The 22,632-nt window shown below is 34.9% G+C and overlaps 1 protein-coding gene and 1 long non-coding RNA gene across 12 annotated transcripts in view; one reads left to right on the top strand and one right to left on the bottom strand.

The window, feature by feature from the left end:
• Positions 1 to 22,632, top strand: part of CACNA2D1 (calcium voltage-gated channel auxiliary subunit alpha2delta 1) — a 404,961-nt gene that overhangs the window by 170,807 nt on the left and 211,522 nt on the right. The window lies entirely within an intron of this gene.
• On the bottom strand, positions 3,632 to 8,247 carry LOC110353235 (uncharacterized). Of its 2 annotated transcripts, XR_011804711.1 has the most exons (4): positions 8,002 to 8,247; positions 5,876 to 5,942; positions 4,239 to 4,386; positions 3,632 to 3,934 (listed from the first exon to the last, which is right to left on the bottom strand). It is a non-coding gene; the product is annotated as an uncharacterized lncRNA (long non-coding RNA). The 2 variants fall into 2 exon arrangements; XR_011804709.1 differs by having other exon boundaries at positions 3,632 to 4,386.

Below are 22,632 nucleotides of genomic sequence, written 5' to 3' on the forward strand. Positions count from 1 at the left end.
GCTGAAAGTAATATTAGCGAGCAGATATAAACAGTCCTTCTATGGAAAGAGACATCTATGAAATTTCCTTGTCATGGGTGAAATCATATACTTCACTCCTAAGAGAGAAGCAGGAATATAAATAAATAAATAAAACACTGACTTAGTAAGATTCAAGATGGCAAGGTACACTTGAGTATTAACTGCACAGAGGACAGGGTAAGTCAAGACATGTCGGGGAGACTCTCCCATTGTATCATGAGGTTCTGAGTGGATTGCCCCCCTTTTCACTGGAACACTGAGAATTCTGTTGGCTTAGTTGAACTCAGAGGAAGTTTCCTTTTAATCACTTTTTTTTTTTTTTAAGGTGCTACTTTATTTACGTAGTCCTGTTTGGAGAAATAGTTTACCATCAATGGCATTTCTAGAGTTACGGGTTTGTGGTAGTCAAACACATAATAAATAAATAAATAAACAAACAAGTAACATGAATTTGCTATACTTTAAAATGTAGGTTTTTACAGACACATAGTTCTCATAAGTATGCTAGGAGTGGAAAAGACAGAAATAAACATTAGTACTGGCAAAAGAAAAGCCCACTCTTGGCCTTATTAATCTATAACTGAACACTTTCAGGATATTTCTCTTTGCTGGTAACGGCCACTGTGTGAAGTACACTTGCAAACAGAGCACACGTTTTCATTAGCTCTAGTATCTATTTGCTTTAAGCTATTAGGAACAAGGAGACAAAAGCTAGTCTTTTTATTTGCTATTTCATATTCATGCACTTTCTCCTTTTTAATGGCTTGACTGACAGCCTCGGTATACATTGTCCAATGTCTTCACATCAAGCCCGTGACCTCAATTCACCTATCATTCACTGCCATCATGTCAGCTGAGGCTTCTGTGCGTGTCCATTATTCACACACTATATTGTGTAATGATGAATTGCCCTCTTGGGAATTTTAGGACATCTTAATCCTAGTCTGACAGAACTCTCTGCGATAAATAATCGACAAGCCCCTATGCTAAATGCAAGTACATCAGAAGATGTGGATTTTTGACAGCTTTTGTTGAATAAAAAGAAGCAAGAGAGCATGCCTTCGGCATTGTTGAGCAGCTTCCGTCTCATTTTCATTTTCATTGGATGCTTTCCTACCAAGAAACTATGCAGGAGAAGATGGAGATTCATTGTGATTTTTATCTTTAGTTGCTTTCCTGATAAACAAAACACCTCATTAAGAAAACAATTATGGTGAATTTATTATGATCTAATCTCACTTTAAATCTGTCTTCTTTCTCCATTCATGCATGTTAAGAAAAGAGAACCTTGTGCAAAAAAATCAGTAGTATATGAATGTGTATTTCTACTGACAGCCATGTGTGTCTGTATGCTGTCTGGCATTTAGAGCAAGGGTAATTCCTAGTGCTCATGAAGCTATGCAGAAGTAGAGAGTAAGGAAGATGGACTTTTTGCTTTCTTGTGCTGACAGGTTGGAACTGGCCAGAATTGCAGTGCATAGCAGGCTGACAACTTGCTACCAATTATTTTCTAAAGGAAGTGTAGAAAGAAAGGGAATAAGCAGAGGCCAGCCCTCATTCACTATGTCAGTGCCATGACAAACTGTGTTAGTAGCGTGATAAAATGTAGTTCTAGTGATACCTTCACCTTTCACACATCGCTAGAGTTTGCCAGGTGTTTTAGCACTTGGTATAGCCCTCAGATTGACTCTTGAAACATGACAGGACACACAGTGGTTCTGTAAGTTATGGGGGTTGCAGATACCCAAAAGGATTTGTCTGCAGCATTATTTACATTTGTTGTTGCTGGAAAGAAAGTGGTGTGCTTTTTGCTAGCAAGAATTTCAGGAGCACAAGCGTAGTCTAGAAGATCACAGAATTTGGGGGAAAAAAAAAAAAAGTAAAACGTCAAAAGAAATTGAGAACAGACAAAATAGAGAAAGCATTTTCTTTTTTTTCCTTTTTTTTTTTTTTTTTTTTTTTTCAGTGTTCCAGTGTGTCAGATAGCTGGATGAAAAGAGAAAGGAAAAGGAGTAAAATTAATTGAATAGGATAGTTGCTTTGCAGCACCTTTTTTAGTCAATTGGTAGTAATTGACACCATTTCTGCCAGAGTATATCCCTAAGATATTCATGGCCACACCTGTAAGGATTAACATTTTAGGCAAACACATTCTTTGCAATAGGAAATAGCGAAAAATGTCTCTTCTCATTTCATATGAGAAGTGAAGCAAAGTGCATGGAGGTTCATTTTTTTTTTTTTCTGCAATACATGCCAGAGGGAAGAAGCTGCTGCTTCTCACTGCAGCATTACCCTGAAAGGTGTGATACAAGAATGCATGTATCACACAAGAATACATTGTATTGCTTAGCCTGACCAAAACACAAAATAATTTTCAGATCTAGGTCAGTCTTATTATCATATACATACTTACAACTTTTTCTTTATTATGAATCTACTGAAATCTTATTTATTTTGCATCTGACCCTTTAACTGAGATCTTAAGAACTGGGGAGAACTGTGGTGTGAGTTCTTGTCTTTGATCTGAAGTTTGATCCACAGATCACTTCATCTTAAATGTGTACTTACTTTCCCTTTTTTCTTTCTGTTCCTTTTTATTTCCCCTCTCTTTCTCTTATTTTTCCTTCTGTTTTTTTTTTTTTTTTCCTTCTCCTTGCCATAGTTTTTATTTGAACTAATAATTCTATGGATCTGAGGGACCATTTCTGGACAACACTGGTGCACTTTCAATACAAGTTCTTCATTCAGAAAAAAATGCTGTTTTTAAATTAAAACAAACCAAATCAAAACATACACATGCACACACAAAACTGTTGAAAAAAAATATGATCCACTTGGATTATAGTTGAGTTACTACTGTGTTGATATTTAATTGTAAATGTGTACGGACTCCCTATTTGAAGTACAGTAGATTACTATATGAAAGTAATTCTCTTCGTTTTTGATGCTACTTACTAAGCTCATTACAGGCACTCTTAAAAATATATTTACATACTTTTATATATATCTAAATTTAAAGATATATTTATACAATATACATTTATATTTATAAATAAATTTATATAGATATATCAATATATTTATATATCTTTAAACTTCTAGTTAAAAGAGCCTTACTAAGTTGGGAGTCATGTATTTGTATTAAATAAATTAGTGGAAATAAAAGAAAGATAAGGTTATTAAAGGCTGAATTCTATAAAGCTGAGGGATAAGGTTTAATGTTACATTTCACTGTTTCTTGCATAAGTTGCATTATCACATTTAAGCTGAGGATGCTGTCAGACCTTGCAGAAGAAGCAAATTCTCATCTTCTGAACTGTCAGACACTGCTTTAATTAAGCTACAAAGCAACTCTTCTCTAAATAAAAAATTGCAGGTGTCTCTTCTCGCATTGCAGATCTAAGGCTCAAATTGACAATATAAAGTCAGGGTGTTGCCAGGTTCTATACAATTGGATTTATAGGCTAGACAATTTGTGTGTATATGTGTGAGAGAAAGAGTCAGAGAACAGTTTGGATAATAGACGATAATGGGTTCACGAAGAGCTTTGTCTCCAGGATAATCTTACTAATGAGGAAGCTAAGTAAGAATAATGATATTTGGAATCATGTTACTTAAGCATTTCTTTATTTCATTGAAATGATAAACACAGTTTTATTTTACCAGAAACTATGACTCATTTTTCATATTTCAAAAAGAGATTTTTCATTAATACGTTTAATGACTGAACTATTAAAGAATAGGAATAAAAATGTCAAATAGTAGGAATAGAACTGGAATCCTTTGGAACTGTGTTTTGAATATTTGAAGATCTCCACAGATGGCAGGGAACAGGAATGTGAACAGTATGTGTCTTAATGTGCATTTGAAAACAGGTCTCTTGAGCCTCTTGAAAAAAGCTACTTTGAAATTTCTGAAAAAAAGGAGGAAGAAAAAAATGAACATGATGCAGTTTCAGTCAGATTAACATAAGGTCATAAATCTTATTTGGATAATTCTCATCATTTTGAAAGTAGATAATACAAATGAATGTAAAATGTTAATTAGATGTTACACTTATTATATTTTCAGGAAGATCTTTACCTGAAAATTGTTGAAGAGCAAGAACAGCTTAATGTATGAATATCTGTTTTAAGATCTATTGGGCATAAAAGTGAAGTATACAGCAGTGCAACTCATGAATAAAAGGAGAGGATTTTTTTGTTTTTAATTATTACCTTCTACATGTCTGTGGCACATGGATCTGCTGATGGAAAGTGCTGCTGCATTAATGCACCATCTTTCTCCTGTCTCCTCCACTCCTCCCACTGACATCTGCCACCAAAGTCTGACCTCAGTAATATCTTGTAAGGTGGCATTCAAATGCTCAAATTACAATTAAAGAGAGCAATTAATAATCATGATGACATTTTTAATTTGTAATTACAGAAAATTACATTGCATGGTAAAGAATACATGTAGGTTTTATTCATTTAATTATAATTTAAACAGCATTAAAAATAAACCAAAAAAAATCCACCAAACCCTTGTTGGTAATATGAAATCAAAGGAATTGAAACCTAAAGGTTTCTTTGTAAGCAGTTTTACTCTGTAAAAGTATACTACAAAATCTCATTGGTTCTTCAAAACAAAACAAAGGACAGCTTCAAAAATGAAAAAAAAAAAAGTTCTCTCTTCTTAAAAAGAAAAGTGTTTACAATGTGTTTGGGTTTCAAGTTTTAGCTTTTAATTAGCTTGTATATTTTTTCACACTAAATTATTTACAGGATTTTTCATGTTTTATATCAATTTAAATGGAGAGGGAATTAAATAGGGCATATGTAATGAGATTTAAATAACTGAAGAAAATCAAATCAGCTAAGTTTGGGCTATTTTATACACTACAATTCAGGATGTGCTATAATACTGTTTGAACACTTATTCTTTAGGAATTTCTGTTCTATTCTGTTCTGGTATGTGAGGGCTTCATATGCATAAAAAGTTTGGTTTGTATTGCTACATTCCAGTTCTGCGGTAAATTCTGTGGTGTATACACAGAACTGGGTCTTCTGGATGATAATGAGACTGAGCACATGTGCTGTAGCAACAAATAATAGGATTCTTTACTGTATGGAGCTGTTTGTTTACACACATAGTGGTAAGGATTATCTTACATATACATAGAAGTACTTGTTTGTAAGACAACCATTAAAAAAAAAAAAAAAAAAAAAAAAATGTTCTAAGTACAAAATCTAGGTAGTTTGGAGTGCTGTTGTTAATCTCTCAGACCTAGATATGTTAGCACACATACATTGTCTGAGATAGAAACATCATTGTATACACATGAACATATATGGTTCATTGAATCTCTGTGACAAACATGAAATCCGTATATGCCTAGAGATGATATAGTTTTAAATGCAGAATGTGAAATTGCAGTTGACAAGGGAGAAAAACTGAATAATGATAGTGTAGATGAAATTGTACTGAAATTTCCTTACACCTTACATTAAGTTTTTAGATGATGTGGACTTACCCCCAAAACAGTAATTCAGTATTTTACATTGAACAACAGTAGAATTATGCTATTTGAGAATCTATCTTTATTTTCTGGCTATATTTTCAGATGCTTTGTCTCATACAAGAGAGTACATTTCCAAGAAGAAATTGTTACAGGCCTATCATGCAGAACAATGTATTTTGTCCATAATTACGTAGAATGAGGAATGGCTCTGCAGTAAATAACTTTCTGGGCTTTCTGCTACAGGCTTCCTCAGGTTGGTCTCTTAAAAGATCTAAGTTCTAGTGGACACTGGATCTGGGTTTATCTCCTCTATTTCAAGGAAGTAGAAAAAGGTTACATGTAAAGCTTTACCTGGTACACAGCTTCTTTCTCTTTTCAGTACTTCTTCCTTTATTTGTTGTCCTGAGAGATCTCAAATCTCTGAGAAATAATATTTGGGCTAGAAATCAGTTGTTTATAGATGCAGTATAGTTCTAATAAATCCCACTGATTTTAGAATATACCTGAATATACCTGGGAGGAGGTATGGCATGACCATCTTGTTACTGCAGCTTCCTAGATTTACCTTCCTCCCCTCCCCAGAGTGTGCCCAGGTTCTGCACCAGTAACAGAATTTGCTTAGGATTCATTGTATCATCCAATCAGTGCTATTTCCATGAAAAAAAATAAAACCAAAACTAGCAAAAATAAAGAAAACCAAATCTGTTCAATAATCTAATTTCTATGTTAAGACTGAGGGGATTTTGGTACAGTGCTGTGTTGAACATATTTAAAACAAATCTGACAACTTGATTGTTTAAAAAGCAGAACGAGCAGTATTTCTGTGACAGTGTCAAATGTGCTATACCTAGAAACAGCATTTTTGAAAAGTAAACATTTCAAGAATTAGCAAATATAACCTTCTATTCCATATTGGAAAATATTTTCTTTCTGAGACTTTTGACTAGGTTTATGATAAGATAGAAGATAATACTAACATATAAATTAAAATATGAAGATTAAAATATATATTTAAGATTCAGCTCCTAAGCTACGGTAAGTATTATTGCTTAAGAAAAGAATAAATAGTGCTTTCTGTATAAAAGAAAGAATGCCTATCCAATGTATTTCTTTTTCTGTTTGCAAATGAAATATATCAGATGATTAGTCTGAAGAGATGTCCATCCCCTGAAATAAGCTTAAATATTTTTAAACCGTCAGCCTGGAAAACCATTCAGTTTAACAAGAATTTCATTTTATTTAAATGCTATGAAACATTTAAATTGAAGCAAAATGCATGTTTGGCAATATTCACTATTCTAGATTGACTAGAACTCTTAGGAAGCAAATGAAATTAAATAATAAGTTAATAAAAAACCCAACACCTTTCTTTACCTAAAGTAAGGAAATTTGTAGACTACTTAAATTGATCATTCTGATTTCAGAGTTCTTCCTACTTTCAAAATATCATGATTTGCTTCTAAGAGCAATATCTTTTAATCTCCTGAATCATTAAGCATTCTCTTTTGTGACTTTCTTGCTTAAGTAATTTTATGCGTAGTCCATAGCCTACTATTACAGATTAGACGGATAGTTGGAGTTTTCTCTAGATGTGCTGACTGTAACCATTATAGCTAATATTTTCAAAATTTTATAATGACTTGTTATAGCTACATCAAATTTTTTGACTCCCTACATGTTGAGAAAAAACCTTCAGACACCTGGATTTAGAAATTCCTTTACACTTTGAGTAATGTCAAATATTGAGACATTGTATGAGAAAGCTGAGAAAAATGTATCTTAGTAGTGCAAAAAGATTGCTTCTTAAGGCTCTCCTTTCTTCTTCTATGATTTGCATCAGTGCTTCCCAGATACAGTTGTGCCTACATCTGAATATTTTTGTCATATCTGAGCAAATCTAGTTCAGTCACTTTTGAAGAGGCAAAGAAAAGAAATACTTTCCTTCCACTTTGGGTAATACGTTGTAAGGTTAGCGGGAGGACAGCTTTGGTATTACTGGATCAATACAGATATGAAAGGTAGAAAATGGTTGAGATATGACCTTGTTAATGAGGTGTCTGGGTCAAATCTTTGTTTCATCTTACCAAAATGGCTGAAGCAATTCATGCCTATTGGTGATCAATGAATACAGAAGAAGAGTAGCTCTGGTTATAAATTTCATCATCTCACATGCACAGGGCTTGAGACAGCAGGAGGGAAATCTCGGAGGAGACAGTGCAAGTTCTCACATGAACTGCAGTAGGGTCAGCATTTCATCACTTACCAAAAACAATTAATCTGTTTTCCAGTATTTCTTGAGAATATAAGCCTAACAAGATTTAAATAAATAATTAAATAATCTTAAAATGAGCTTTCTGTATATTAAAAAAAAAAAAAAATCTAAACCTTTAACAATCTACCAGAGTCCTTCATGTTTCAGATCTCTTAATTTAAGATTCAGATTGACTTCTGAATATCACCTCTGCCATGTAACATACCAGTTAAACAGGACTGTGGAATAAATTCTTCCTTGTGGGCAGGATCCATGAGGTTTTGTTAAGTGTAACTCAGGTCAATTGCAGTCAAAGGCACAAGGCTGAGCTGGCTGCCTCAAACTTCCAGTCTGCTGAGGTACTGCCATCTTTTGCTTTAAGGTATACTTGCACTATGACATTCTTGACATGTCTGTCTGGTTTTGCTTTTCTTTTTTTCTTCCTTTTTTATTTTATATATATATATATATATATATATATATATATATATATATATATATATATATATATATATACATAAAATTAAGTTTTAGCTTTCTTGTGTTTCTTCTGCTGTTCACAATTTAATTCAGATGATAATTTTCAGTAGGTAGGTCTAGCTGAAATAAAAGAAAACATACTTATTGACAGGATGCTAAATTTGTCGGTATAGTTTATTTTCTTTATAGAGAAGAAGCGTACAAGACTATAAAAAATGAAGTAACACCAGATGTGCAAATGACATGAAGAAAATGCTCAGGCAATTTTGAGATGGGATAATGCTTTTTGATTGTGTTCTTTGAGCTAGAAGGTGGCAATTAGTTTTTCATACACAGAAAAGTGTGAGACATCCTAATTAAACACCTTTTGGTGGAAGTCATCATTGATCAACCCAAACTGCTTGTAGTAGCTCTCAAGTGTGTCACCATGTGAGGGTAACACTAGAAAAGACTCTCTTTTTATTATTATTTTTTTTTTTTAATTGGAAGGAAATTGTGATTTGAGTGGTGATTCAAGAATGAACATTATAGTCACTAAGCCAGTCAATCAGATAGATGAGATAGGTTTTAGATAGAATTAGATAGATTAGATAGAATTAGATAGATTTTAGAATCATAAAAAAAGGGGGGGGGGGAAGAGGAATAGCTTTGTGTGATTTTGGTCAAATTATTTAACCTTTCTGCTTTATGTCCTCACATGAACTGCAGTAGGGTCAGCATTTCATCCTAAGAGAAAAGTTTTTATGGAACTTGGCAACCCCGAGAGATATTTGCATATTTGCTGAAATGCTTAATATACTAATACAGATCTTTTAATAACTATCCCTATGCATATATGCTTAATATTTATATACCTTATGTTCGCCTGGAGCTGGATGAGAATTTGTAACATCCACTAAAAACTTCTCGTGTTATAGGTTCAGCAATTTTTGTTTTACAACCTCGCAACTAAATTAAGAGAAGACTTTTACTTGATGGAACAGAAATGGTTGGGAGCATAAAAGAGCTGAGTTTCTTCCACATTCAAAGCAAATGGGAGGATACTACAGAGGCTAAATAGACTGAAGAAAGCTAGAGGGCACAAGTTTAAGAGTTCACCTCTTACATGTGCTTTTTACTTTAGAATCTGAAAGTTTGCTGTTGGAGGGTAAGAAAAAAGTAAATCCCATGTAGACGTTTCTAGAAGAGGAATTCAATTGACCAAGGACATGAATTGCTTTTAAAAGTATCACATGGCAATGCCTAAAAGTAAAAACTTGAACCTATAAGCATAGAGAAGGCTGGGAGCGCACTGTCTCTTTCAAAAACATTTCAGAAAGTTTAGAAGAATCATTGAAATAAAAAAGAAGCAAAGGAGATCTGGATTATGTTGCAGGTGAAATCATAAAGGAGTTGTTGCAAAAACACGACTTTGTTTCTCACAGGAAGAAAAACCATAGTTCGTGAGAAGGGTGATGGATTTATGGGACATTACATCTGAAAATGGTTATGCAATATGATTGGTCTCTGTAAAAGAGAAGGAAAGAGAAAAACCTGGATGACTGTGTTGTTAGATGAGGAGTTCAGGGCTGCCCTGTGCCACCTGCTGTCAGTTCCAGCTGGCTCAGCAACAGATAGAACGGCTGTCGCCCATGTGCACCAACTGGAACTAGTCAGAGGAAGCCAGGACGCCTCTGCCAGAAGATGTTGTAGAGCAGGTGGTGGCTGTTGGGCCAGGCTGGGAGGTGCACAGGCAGGGAGGGGGCTCTGCAGAGTGCAAGGGAGGCAAAAGAGAAGGGCAGAGTGGGGGTGAGGAGACCCCCGGCCTGTACAGTGCTGTCCCCTGAGGGGCTGCGGCCTATGGGGCTTCCTGTGGAGGAGCTGTTGAGTGAGAGGCCAGGAGCAGCAGTAGAAAAGGAACATGTTACAACCTGACCACAGGCTTCTGTGGCACCTTCATCATGGGGCCTGAGGGCAGCGAGTGGATGGGAGGCTTTATGGAGGGGCATCCTGAGTAAAGCTGAGGTGCGTTTCTGAAGCATTTCATTGTCAGATTTCTCAAGACAACAATCAGTAATCAGAAGTTTGCATTGATTGTCAATAAAACAAATGAAACGTAATTCCCTGAATTGGGACAATTTTGGTTGCTCGTGACAAAAAAAAAAAAAAAAAAAAAAAAAAAAAAAACAAACGAAGAAACATTAGGCAACAGAATTTTGGGATCTATGAAATAAAAGTGCTTCAAATAAGTTTGGAAGGTCACTACTGACAGAAACTGTTGAATGATCAGGTTTTATTATTTGACCAGGAAAAGTGATGAGGTAATTGGAAGAGCTGACTGGAGGGTGAAAGCTGTAAACCAAATAATAAAGAGTTGAAACAAAGGAAAGAGACTCCAAGGAGTATATATACCTATTTCTCTAAGTATATATTTGGAGAGAAAGAGCACAAGATAAGTTAGGTAGTAATTTAAGAGCATGAGAAGGGTACTGAGTTTTTTTTTTTTTTTTTTTTTTAAATCTTTTCAAGAAGATGGGTCTAAAGCCAATTTTCAGATATTTACTTCTGAATGCTTCATGGTTAATTATTCCAGTGTGCTACAAGGGGCACATAAAGCATTATATGGACTTGGGAATGATAGACCGAGGAATCTTAGTGATGGACTACATATATTTATAGCTGAGTTTACTTTATAGATAATGAGTTTTAAAGTTACACGGTAATTTTTTATGTTATTTTAATAGGGATGTGGAGGAAATTAATGATTTTTACATCCCATTAGAATGCTTCACTCCCATAGCTATCAACAGCACCCTCTGGCTCCTTGGAAGTTCATTTTGAGAAGGAAGGTTGGCAACACAAATTCTGCACATCAATAGGTTTTATAGTTAAATATTACTTTCTTACAGTCCCTATACAGCCACAGACTATTTAGGATAGCTTTGGGATATCGATTTCCAACAGTAATGTCATGATTTCCAACCAGTGCAAAGCTAGATGTAGAACTGGTTGATGTTTTGGTGTTTCCGGTGTGGTTGTTTCAGCAGGTGTATTTATTGCCTCTATGGGGAGAAAAAAAAACAACTTTGTTTGTTTTCCCATTTGCTTATAGAAGATCATTTTCCTTCCACAGTTCATTTCCCAAGTTTTACACAGTACTCCGTTTAAACACTTTTTATTTCTTTTGGCTAGAATTGCATTAGAGAAATATTGCCTGAAAATAGCATGCAGTTTAAATGTACAATTTGTTTCTGCTGTTGCCAACAGTAACACGTTTTCTTTGGCTTTTGCCCACTGAGTGTTGATCAGATCAAGTTGATTATTCAGCAGCTCTAGCCTACCACCTGCTCCATTTTTATCTTGACATGCAAAACTGTTGATACACTGTCTTGCTTTGTAAAAGCCACATTTGTTATTCAGCTGTGGGATTTTTTTTTTGTGCGTGTGTGGGGGGGGGAGGATTGTTTTGTTCTGTTCTTCTGTTTGAGAACTGGATTCATTCTTTTAAACAAACTTTTAATCCATCAAATTCAGACTGATGCTAGCTTATACACTGCAAATCCAGGAGGATAGTTGTGTTTTGTTTTGTTTCTTTTTTTAAGTTCACATTATGATTATATCATTTAGGCTCTGGATTCTGTTGTGAATAAGGTTGCATATTTACTAGGCCCATTTCTGGAAATGCTAATGCAGATTAAGTACTATTTTCTCAGTTTTATTGTAAATCATAAATTACTTTGAACCTTATCATGCTGTTCTAGGTTATGTATGTGTCATAAATAAAATCATTTCCTCCTATTCTACAGAGGTAGTAATAATGTCTGCTTCCTCTTGCTATTCGTTGAAATTCTGGATTTCGATCCTTTTAATGTAAATGCCTATCCAATTCTGATAGAGTTTAAAGCTGTTTCTGATGTGGCCAAAAGAGACTTGTCTCTTCAACACATACTCTATTGCCAATTTTCTGATCTTCTTTTGGGATTGTAACAGCATGATATCTATATGTGTTTCTCAGCATACAAAGTGTGAGTAAATCCAGAACTCACTGCACATCTTGAAATGCAGTGTTTTGTACCTGGTTGTATTCTACTTCTGTGAATTGCATTAACTAGCAGAATGCTACAAAAACAAACAAACAAACAAAAAAGATAAACAGCTATTGGAATGAAGTCTTGATATATTATTATTAAACTTGTATAACTAATTGGTATAACTTATATATAACATTTTTTTTCCAATTCAATTACAAGATGATGAGGCAAAATGCAACTGTTGTTGCATTCTCAATTTGTTTAAATATAACTGACTTTGCAGAGTTTTTATTGCATAAGTGATGCAGGACTATATTGATATGTTCTTCTCCTTGCCTTTAGTAAGGTTGTGTTTACTTGATGTATTCATTTTCCTCCTTTTTTCTTTGAAATTAGGCAGTTGGATGTGTATTTCAGATGTGCCTGTTCCCATTTGTATCATGTTCAGATTTTAGTGGCACTAGAAGCATGTAGACATTTTAAGCAGTTTTTTTTTTTAACTAGAAACCAAATTAAATGTTGAAGGAGCTGTGAAACAAACTGAACTGCATCTATGTTCATTTATTTCATTTTTTTTCTTTGTGATAGAGGAAAATTACATAGGTGACTTTTAAGAACACTTGTTTTGGAGTCGGTTAGTTTAGCTGTTTCTAAAATAAATGTATGTAGTCCTGATTTCTCCCTGTGTGGCTAAAAACTATACATATACTACAGCTGAGAAAGCGGGGTAACAAGGCATGCCTACTCAGTGTATGTGTCATCTTCTAATCATGGCTGTGAAGTTACCAGCTCAGCTGTGAAGCTTGAAAGAGTTTCCTAAGGCAGGCAGTGAACTGTAGCTGGTGGTGTTATGCAGTTTGTGATTTGTCAGAGCAGTTGGCAATTTCAGTCTAATGGTTTCAGCATGTGTCCTTCACTTCAAGCTTGTTTAAAAATGTAACACTAATGTGGCTTGCATTTAAGGCAGATGAATTATTAGAGTGAAAGTGTAATAAGAACCTCTAAGGGTTTGAAACTTCAGTGAATGAGAAGGATAAATTGTATGTTAAAAGAAGTGATCTTTCACTGATTCTATAAACCACTAACAAAATTTCATTGCTAGATGTCAGGGTGCATTTGACAGACTGTTTCTTACTCTCCTTTTCTGATATTTTTCTTCATGCTATTTTTCTACAGTTCTCTCTCTTCCTCCCCCATCTACTGAAATATTTTGGCAGTATCAAGCTGTCATGATCTTGCAAGCTTCTCAATCTCCTAATTCTACACATTCTAGAAATATACCCAGACTTGCAAACTAAACCTTCTTCCTCCCTCCCTCTTCCCATAAATGTGGAAAGTATGGAATTAATAAAATACTCTGATAAGAATTTCCGAGGTTCATTGTTGCTACAATAGCAGAACAGAAATGTTTTGTACACTCATTCTGCAGCATATTAAATTGGTATGCTATTTCCTCAGTGATGTTTCCTCCCAGTCATGGTGAACAAATTTGTGTACCTCTGTCTGTTGTTGTGGGTGCTTTTGTTTTGTCCTGTTCTCTGGTTCTCAGGTGCCCTTCAGAAATGTTTTAGCACCTTATTTGTTTATCACACTGCTGGCTCATGTATAATTTCCTTTCATCTAGTACCAATTTTCTTACTAGTTAGGTTTGTGAACACCAGAGACCAAGCTGAGGTGGAAACCAGTAAGTTTCCAGACAGCTACTGACTGATACAAAAAAGATCCTCCCTGCAACACTCACCTGTTGTGCATGTTCCTAGGTGCATACCCAGCCATACTGCTGTCCTGGGAGTTTGAATGTGTCCCTATTAGTTTTTTAGTTATTTATTTATTATTCTTATATATATTATATATATATATATATTTTTATATATATATATATATATATATATGTATGTATATATATATATTTGTATGTATTTTTTTCTGCCCTGGGAGCAGATTTTTGTTTTCAGGACAGAATCAATGATTGTTTGACCTTAACTGTACCTCTGACTACTACCGAAGCTTTTTAGATTCTTACCAAATCTTACTAAGAATTCCACTATAGTATATATTTAAGTGTCTTTCAGCACTCTTTAAGCAGTAGAAGCACGGGCATTGTCACATTTGCTTTCTCTGTTGGATCATTTGATACCACTAACTAAATTCTTAAATCTGCATAATAAGAGAAAAGAAGTAGGAGAGAAAAGCTCTATTTCATATTTTAGAGAAGTGTATCTTTTATATAGTGGAGAAATGTTACTGTGCCAAATGGCCTTTTGCTTTTATTCTTTTTGACTTTTCATATCTTCAAGTTTTTTCAGGGACAGATGATTGTGCACTACCTTAGATGTCAAACTCCTATGTGAGACATATTTGATTAGGTCTCCCTATTCCAGTATTTTCTATTAAAATCAATGTGATTATTCATGTCAGAATACATTAACTTCACCTGCAATATTGTAATCTCAAATACTCTAGGTCAGATTTGGCTTCTTATTGATTTCTGACCTGATTCAGACCAAAGGCTTAATTTATTTTGGGTCTACTGCTTTGGAATTGCGTATCTGCTAGAAGGGTAAAATTTCTCTGTGGAGAATCACTCTTCACTCATGTGAAACATGAAACAACATGAATAAAGATTGGCTTGAATTATAAACATTTTTTTCACTATAGTTGCTAAAAGATATAAAATCCTTAAAAGCCCTATCTTCTAAATATATGGAAGATAATAAATTCTTTCAACTGGATTTCTTTTCATCCGACATGGCAACCTTGTGTTAGATATGAGGCAATCTTTCTATAGATTTTTTTCTAAGCTAAACTACAGAAAATTCTAGCACTTTAGTTGTTAGTAATAGTTAATAATGGAAGACAAAATTTGAGGCATTATTTTGAATTGTGGTCCAGACTATAACATCTTTTTCAAAAATGTTGTGAACTGCTGATTGGATGATGTATTAGATTATGTATAAATTTAGATCAGTAATCGGTATGAAGAGTGCTTTGGTAAAGCTCACAATGTCAGCAGACTTCTCATATGCCCTTTTTCATTATGAATATGACTCATCTGCTGCTTCCAATGACAGAAGTAAAACTGGCTCCAGACAATGGCTGGGGAGTATTTCATACAAGGTTTATGCTGAATACAGGAGATCAATTATAAACATCCTTTGTCTGTGACCTTATCTGCTTCAGATGTTCTCATTAACAGACCATAGATCAGCCTGTCATTGTGTGGCACAGCAGATGCCAGAGTGAGAGAGAGGCCGTGACTCTGCAGTGTAAATACATGAAATAAAACCATGCTGGAGATCAGCACAAAGCAAACACTTACTGTCAGTCACCATATAAAAACCTTAAAAAATCAGATATGCAGAAAAGGGAGATTTCGCCATGCTCTGAATAAACATATTGTCTATGGAGCTGTAGTGTAAAAAAAATAAAATAAAATCCTGTCAACTTCTAATTTCTCAAATAGTTGCTGCAGGATTACTTCAGCAAATGTATTTGAGCATAACAACTTTCAGACATAATACAGCTGCTGACATGCTGCATAGAACAGTTTATGACTTACCTCACATTTAATCAGATGAAGTCTAGAAAATATGATGCAAATACCACTTGCATTACTGTGTGCTCATTTTCTCAATATGTTATTTCTCTGTCACAGAGATAAAAATGCTTTAAAGGAGATATAAATTATATATACAGTAGATTTGTGTTAAAAAGAGGAAATCCAGTTGCATTTTTTATTTCTAAAACTTGGAACTCTACAAAGAACGGGTTGTATGTAGGCAGCTGAAGGGGGATACTGCATTAATACAAAATCTCTTGGAAATTTAAAGAAGTGACTACTGCGCATTACTTATTTATGCTACTGTTCCTTTGTGTCTTGTTAGTGTAAGAATTCATAACTGAGGCCCTCTGGTTCTAAACTGGTGATGGTTCCTGATTTATACTAGAATCATTTATTTTAGATATGGCTGAAACAAGACAGGGCCAGATGGAGATCTGTAACTAATTCTTGCCAATAATTTACTCTTGACCTAACAGTGCCTCTCTCTGACAAAATTATGAATTGGTATTCCAAGTCTGTTTGTGTGTTAGTAGAGTTAAGCACAAGTTCTCTCTGTAGAAAATTAAAAACATAATTTCTCCTGTGAACAGTTACTTCAGTGGCAAAGGCTGTATAAACCACAACTGTGTATTAATCTGCACTGTTAGGATTTCTTACGCTGTTGCAAGTTTACTTTTAAATTGTGCTTTTATTTCGGCGGTTCTTAGAGGAAGTGCCTAAATGGGGGTGTATGGTTTAATGGTCTCTGCAAGTATTGAAATTCTGGTTACACTGAGTATTATGACATTTATGTAATGGAATACAATGGTACATAAGGAAACAGTCCTTATTTGAAGGAGGGAAATATGAATTATAATGGAAACTTTAGTCATACTGCATTAGCATTCAAAATATTTTTAAAGAAAAAAATAATCTGAAAGCGTGGATCTTACACTTTGTGGTTACAGTTTAAATCAGCAGAATTACATATGTGTTTGGCACAATCTAAAACATTTTATGGTTGGGGATAATCTTAGCAAAACTGAAGTGCTGCAGCTCTGTCAAATCTAGATCAGCTTTTGTGCTGGTAATAATTAGGAATGCCCACTTGTCAGGAAGGTCATCTACCAAATACATTAATGAGAGTTACAAGTAAAAAGGTAATTGCTCCCTGTTAAACCCTCCCAGTCCCGCTGGGAGTATGGAAACAAAGACAAAGAAAAATAAACTCATGTGTCATTTATATGGGGGTAATGACCTTGCTATCATTAGCACTCCCAGGATCACTTTTGGGCTACTGACCTTCCAATTTGCATGTGTTTCTTGTTGAAATCTCACCCCTTTTGGCCAAATTGGGTGATCTTTTTATACAGTAGAGTAATGGAAAACACATGAATAACATAATCCATGAGTGTTTGACTAATTTATTACTTAAAAAAAAAATAATAAATCATAATAAACCTGCTCCATGCAGGTAAAGACAATAGAATCAAGTCAAGGGGACAGAAAAGAGTTCTGGTTTAGCTTAATACAGAGTGTAACAGCCAACTGAGATGAAAATACAAATTTTTAGATTTCTGTTAGTTTGCATTAAAGCGGTAGTGAAATTTCCACTGTTACTTCAGACACCGTATCCCAGTCTGATGCTTTTTTTCCTATTTTTCTCTCTTGTAAGTGACTTGCAATTTGTAATCACCTACAGAAGAACAATATTTGTGTTTCAGATGCAGATGTGAAAACCATGTTTAGCACTGCTGTTACAGATAACACTTGTGGGTTTTCTCTTGTTTATGCAAGAACTGAATCAAGTACTTGGATCATATTTTAAATCAGGATTTGAAGTTAGTTGCATGCTTCTATATTGTTCTATTCAAGCCTGGTATTTCTGTATTCTCCCTGGATATTTCTCTTATTAAAATAAGCTTTTAAATATCACGGATTCAGTACTTTAGAAAGCTTTGTCAAGCTATTGATGTCTAACAACTCCATGCTTACACATTTTTCTAATAGCTTAGGATATCAAGGAGTAGTCAAATATTATTTTCAAGATAAAATACTTAGTGGAGAGTTGGAAGCACAAAAAAGATTGATTTCATTGTACTGAATATAATTGTAATTGGGCCATTAGCTGGCAGAATTCTTTGCTGGTTAGGAGGAGATAAAGATATGACACATGCACACGCAAGTGAAGGCTGGGAGATGAATAGGCCTTCTAGGGAGCTGATCTTTCCAGATCAGATAAAGATTCTTCAGGGCTCTTTCTTCCCATCTGCGCTACATCAAAGGCTGTCTTTCAGAGTTCGAGACATACACTTGGAATCTAGGGACAAGACCTTTGAAAATGGTCAGTTTGGAGATTTGACAGGCAGCTGGCTTTTGGGGTAGTTTTTCTGATAATCTTGTAATCCTTTTTAAAGTTAAAGAAAAGTTCATAGGCTAATGTAGTAAATTGCATTTGCATCTTTTTGTATCTTTCGCAACAAGTAGTTTTGCGTTAAAGGTAACAATTCTCTTTGAAAGATATAAGGAAACTAGAAACAGGTAACTCCTGACTTCTTTCACTGTTTGTTTAAAAAAAATGCTGATTTGTGGACAGTGGCTGACTTTCAGGGGATCATTGTTCTCTTATCAATGATGTAAGTATCCTGAATATTCATGAAGATAACAGAGTCTGAACAACTGATATTTAAAAAATAGCAAGGCTATTTTTATTAGAAGTTTTAATTGAATTAATTAATTAAATAGAAGTAATTGTTTCATTTATTATGGGACATTTATTTATTTAATTATGGTGTTTTCAAGCACCTTGACTTTAATTGACTGTGTCAATCACATTTCATAAATCTAGCATCAGCTCTCTTCTACCCATAGCTGGAAGCACCAGGAAGCACTTCAAACCATGTTGGAAGCAGCCAGGCATCCTCCAAAAGCACAGGAATAGATGCTACAGCATTTTGTTCGTGTTTGCAGCCAAGGTTTCTTGAGAAACCTTGCAGGCAAGGTTTCTCAATTTGTGTAGCCTTTCAGAGTAATTGGAGTATCACTGCCATAATAGAGAATCCTTGCTCTCCAGCCCACTGTAAAGAGTGGGTTGTTGTTTTTTTTGTTGTACCTTGAAGTAATCCAGAATGTTTGTTGTGTATTAGTTTTGTTCCTCCCCCCTTTTTCAATAGTGTTTGGTTTCTCATCCTCTCTAACTAAAAAGATAGTGTAAATAGGGCTTCATTCAAGGCCTGAATACGTTTTACGGCTGTCATGTTCACAGCATTCATACAACAGCACAGAGTGAGAAATGACTGAAGCCTAATATGCAGAATTACTGTTTTGTGTGTTAGTTTTAGAACCTCTTCTAACACATCTTCTGACACATAAAAATAACCACCTCAAAAATTTTAGTATTTGCTATAGAAACCTATAGGGAGCTGCAGTGGGCCATGGAGTTAAAGAAGGTGTTACCTTATTAAACCTGTGCTGTAATGAGACTGAAAATGGGGAGTGTCAGCATGCTGCTGTGTTACTCTTCTGTTGGTGTTCTCCAGAGACTCCTCCATCAAAACAGGGAAGGCAAGCCCTGACATTTGCATACCTCAAAAGCAAGCAGGCATGATTTCTTTGAGAGAGATGAAAAATTAGTAGATGAAAAATTAGTCTCTCCTTGTGTTGCAGTAAGGGGCATAGGTAATTTGAGTTTGCTTCACAATCTAGCTGTTGTTGACATAGTCTTGACTTCTTACTCTGTCTTAACAAAGCACTCTCCCTGTGGAAAGATGAATGAATGCCTCAGTCATTAGAGTTCACGTATCTCTAGCAGTAGAATTTGTCCTTGCATAGAAATGAAGAACTTCTGAGAACAACTTAGCTTTACAAAATACTTTTTTTTTTTTTTTTTACTATTTTGTTTTTAATACTCTTCCTTTATCTTCCCTAAAAATATCAAAGATGTTACATAGGAGAGAATGATTTCTTTTTTTGTATACACAACATTCCTATCAGCTCTGTTATCTTTTAAAACAAAGCAAAACAACAAACAAACAAAAACAACAAAAGAGACACCAGAAACAAAACAAAAGCCACCTTTCTGATCATGAAATCCTTGCATGATCTGTCCCTGTGATATCCTGCCCATGAACATTTATAGTTGTCTGTTGAAGGCGAGCTGGGAAATCAGAGTACTGTAGTATACTGATCTTTGGGAAGTGATCCTGTGTGTTTTTTGCATATGTAACTTACATAGCTATAAAATTACAGGAGTGTTCTGTTGCAGGGGTATAAGATGCAACTACAATATTCATCCCCACTTTGAGAGATTAAATGATTTACTCATGTGAACATTTTACAGATTTCTTCTAGTCCTGGCTAAGAGGCATTTTACTGACCATTAATAATTCATATAGCATTTATGGGAATTGTTGATGGAAAAGATGATCTGTTTCATGGAAACCAATACTGGACTGATATCAAGTTGGCTAGGCTGTAATTCTGTCTCTGACATACAATACTGGGAAAAAAAAATAGGCCTACATTCTGCTCTTACTCCAGCTAGTTTTAGATATATTCTGGAAGACTGGTGTAGTAACTGGCACAAAAGTTAAATTGTTGTGAAACAGAGATTCTTCATGTAGGCAATGAGCATCACATGTAGGCATTCAGCATCACAAGGCTGAATCAGCCTCTTGCTGTACCTAGTGTACACAGGGGCAACATGCAGTTCCATTAAAATGGCATTTATTTGTTTGTTTATTTGAGTCAAACAGCATAGACTTTTTTCATTGATCATTATTGCTTCTCCATAACCAGTTGCTTGTGCTTTCATACGAGAAAAGCTCTGTAAGCATATAGCAAAAGGCAACTTCTCACTTTGAAAGCTATTTTAAGACACAGGGAACTGTAGAAATCGAGAGGTGGGGAGGAGCTAAGGAGCTTTTAAAATTTGCTTTTAGCGTTTTTGATTTATAGCTCAGATTAGCTAAGAATTTTATAGTTTTTCACAAAATTGAGGAATATCAGGTGTGGCTGCAGTTCTTCCAATGTGAAATTCCTAGTACTTACTATAGATCTCTGTTCATAATCCATTTATGAGTTCGTAAATTTGGGTTCTAACATATTTTGCAGAGAAGAATTGCAGATCAGTGGGTACCTTAAGGTTATGAAGCAGACAGAGAGAGAAACGAGGGCAGCGTTATCTGCAGCTATTTACTTGTGTAGTAGGTGTCAGTAAGCGTTCTATCTTGCTTTGTACTTGTACAAAATTATTCTAGTGTATTACCAGAAAACTGGAAATACTGTAGGTATCTAAAGTAATGGATTTGTCTATTGAGGGCAAGGGGAAGTTAGGCTACATTTTGCCAGTGTAGTGCATCAAGATATATTACAGTTTTGCTTTTGTAAATGTGGTACTTGGCTACTGTAGAGGGCAGCTTTGGTTGGGAATACCTGCAAGATGCTAGTAATTTTGTGAGCTAAAAATCATTTGAATTGATGATAAAACACATAAGAGGGATGCTTATTTTCTGACATCGGAGCACACAATTATATTTTTTAATGTGATGATTTCAAATGAAAAAGAAAGGAAAAGGTCTTAAGTTTTGGTTGGTGACATTTATCGACCTGATTCAACCTGATAGTTGTTGGGGGGGAGATGGAGTGTCCTTGTGGGATCAGACACCATGGTGGTTGCCATCCTGTACTGGGGCTGAGATGAGATTCTGACAGTACCATCTCCACAATTCCAGCTTCCATGAACTTTCCGGTCATACCCCTTTTGATTGTTAGCAAGAATTGACAGTCGACTCAACTGAAAACATGACTTAGACCACCAGCTCATTTGGGTAGGAACTGATCTGAATATTAAAAGGATCGTTGGGCCTATTGTGTACACACCATCATGAGGTAAAGAATTTTCATCCCTAGTTAGCTTGTGGATAGAGCAGTTCTGTTAGAAAGGGACCGTGACTATCCAGAAACTGTTATTAATTATAAAATAACATAGTTCTCAAGGTCACATTCAGAAATTAGGACGTGGCTGAGTCCATATGAGCTGTGTTCACATCAGGTAGCTCTGCTGCTGTGCAAACAGTTATTTTTCAAAGAATTATAATTTTGTTTGAGGAGAAACTTGTAACCAACGCAGTGGATGTCTATACAAGAGACTGATTTGAAAGAGGCTCATCTAATCATTCCTGTGCACTGTCCTTTGCTTCCTGTGGGGCTAAGTGTCTAAACTGGATTTCTTTCAAATTAATTTAAACTGGAAAAATGCCATCTAGAACCATTACTGATGTTCTCTGGTGGCTAAAGTTCATTCAGTACATGGGACCAGACTACAGCTTGTCCAAATTACTGAGGTTTTTATGGGTCCCTAATCATGACAGGGTATGTCAGTACTTTGTATAATTGAAGCTAGATAATTTGATGGGGCAATAAGATTCTAATAAAATGCTTGTTATGTGTTTTAAGATTCTAATAAATACTTGTAATTGGATGGTAGATTAAACTCATATGTATAAAGTAAGGTGTGTAGGGAGAAAGTATTTTCAGTATTGATGGATTTCAGACTTGCCTAGAACATCTTAAATAACATTGGAATTAGGGTTAAGCTTTCTAATGCATGATTTCAGTGCTTAAATTAGTATATAATATAGAAAATGGCATTTTTGAAAAGACTGTACATCTTTACTCAAGTATACAAAAATTTCAATTGCAAAGGTGTAAATATATAGAGAATTATATAGAGAAAACATGCATATAAAGAAAATAAAAAAGAAAGGCTTTGCTATGTGAAGAATCAGTGAAGACTAAAATGTATATATTTTTTTTTGTTCTTCAG

The sequence above is a fragment of the Anas platyrhynchos genome, chromosome 1 (genome assembly GCF_047663525.1).
Source record: "Anas platyrhynchos isolate ZD024472 breed Pekin duck chromosome 1, IASCAAS_PekinDuck_T2T, whole genome shotgun sequence".
Lineage (NCBI taxonomy): Eukaryota > Metazoa > Chordata > Aves > Anseriformes > Anatidae > Anas > Anas platyrhynchos.